Below are 1,848 nucleotides of genomic sequence, written 5' to 3'. Positions count from 1 at the left end.
CCCGGCTGGGACTGGGCAGGGAGCGCCGAAGCCGAGTTGGGAGGGGCCGGCCGAGCGGGAAATGGGGGGGATGGGGCCGAGGGCTAATGCGACCCCAGAGCGGGGTAGGGGCACCCAGCAGCCACAGAGCTCGGGCTGGTGCCGGGACCCGGAGGTTGGGGGGCGGGGGGGATGAGGCAAGGAGCAGCCTTGGGTTCATGCACCTCCCTGGGCGCAGCCTTCCCGCTCGGTGGCTGCACCTAGGAGCGGGAAGTGAGAGTGGAAAGAGCTCCATTGTCTGGGGTTGGACTGGCCGACTCGGACCGGGGTGGGGGAGGTTGTGTCGCACTCTGGCCTCTTCTGAGGCTCCCCGGCTCCGCTGAACTTCCCCAGCTGCTCCCGGAGGCGCGGCGGCGACGTGTCTGCTCCCCGCAAGGGGCGCTCAGCCTGGAGCCCACGGCCTTTCGCTTCCCAGCTGGTCCCTGCGGTGACCAGGGCTCCTTCTCCAGGGGACCCTTGGGGTGTTAGCACGGCGATCGGTCTCTTGCGTGTCGCGGGGCCAGAGGCGGCAGATGATGGGGCTGGATGAGGGGGTCGCCGCCCTCTCTCCCATCCTCTGACTGTCCCGCGGGATGGTACAGATGGTGGCAACCCTGGGGTTGGTGAGAGATCTGGATTCTAATTCCATCTCCTACTACCAGATACTTAACCCCTAGGGGTGTCTCCCCATCTGTAAAGTAGGGGTGACGATAATGGCGACTCTCTAGGGTAGGTGGGAGGTCCCAGGAGTAAAACCTCCCTGGGTGCATCTGGCACATAGTAGGTGCTGGATTCCTTTTTGGTTTTTGTCTCTCCCCTCTATCCCCAGAAGAGCTCACAGTCTAATGCCGGTGAGGGGGACAGACACACAAAACTGACTTGCATTCCAGGGGTCTCAGTTCTGTTGTGGCAGCATAGCAGTGGAGCTTCAAAATGGAGGTTGAGCAGAAAATTCTGAATTTTCTGGGACAGGACACCTGGTTGTATAAAGTCTTAAAGACTCAAAATTTGGGGGGGTGAAAGCCAAGGGGCCCTGAAAGCTGGAATGATGGGACTCAAGAGTGGGGACCCCAGAAGTGGAGAAGGTGCTCGGCCAGGTGGAATTGCCATGGGTGCTGTGCCCCAGACTGCTTCAGGGTTGGCCCGAGTCGCAGCCTTTAATCCTGTAAGCCTCCAACAGTAGCTGGTTTGGCCTCTTTCGCACACGGAACCAGCGTAATCCTCCCTCTGATCTCATCCCAAGTCTTCTCGCTGGAGGACAATTACTTCTGCTTAAAAATGGCCCTCAGCCGCGAGCCAAGACAGGAGTGGGATATCCATTTGGGAGGAGAGATGTTTTTGGAAAGTTGCAGACATCTTAAAAAGTTAGCCTTTCAAAGCATGCTTCTCTCAGTCAGGAGGGGGAAAGCCTGAAGAAGGTTCTTGGGCAGAGGAATGGGGCCCAGAGGGGGGAAAAACTTTCTCAGTCGCCTGTAGAGTAAGCCAAGAGCCGGCGTGTGGCAGACTTCTGGGGCTGCCTCCAACAGCTGGTTTCATTTAGATTTTTGTGTGATTAACCGACATCTTCCTGTTCCTTGGCCACATGTATCTAGCAAGCCTCTTTTACCTTATAAGGGAAATCCTTTGTAGAGTGTAGAAGCTTTGATTGCAGGAAGGGGTGGAGCCCCACATGACTAGCAGTGACTAGCAGTTTTTCAAAAATACATATATATGTCTGTGTCCATAGAGATGAGTGCATCGCAGAAGTCTTTCGAGTCCAGATAGTTGAAAATGTGCCCAAAGCCTAGATGTCAGGATTCAGAATCCCCAACATAAGGAGCCGCTCACTTA

At 56.4% G+C, this 1,848-nt stretch overlaps 1 protein-coding gene across 2 annotated transcripts in view; it reads left to right on the top strand.

Annotated features, from left to right (window-relative positions):
- TPM4 (tropomyosin 4) overlaps window positions 1-1,848 on the top strand; it is a 22,967-nt gene that overhangs the window by 8,402 nt on the left and 12,717 nt on the right. The window lies entirely within an intron of this gene.

This window comes from Myotis davidii, unplaced genomic scaffold, assembly GCF_000327345.1.
Source record: "Myotis davidii unplaced genomic scaffold, ASM32734v1 scaffold1203, whole genome shotgun sequence".
Taxonomy (NCBI): Eukaryota; Metazoa; Chordata; class Mammalia; order Chiroptera; family Vespertilionidae; genus Myotis; species Myotis davidii.
Note: the sequence above shows the minus strand (reverse complement) of the source record. Positions and strands in the feature narration are given on the sequence as shown.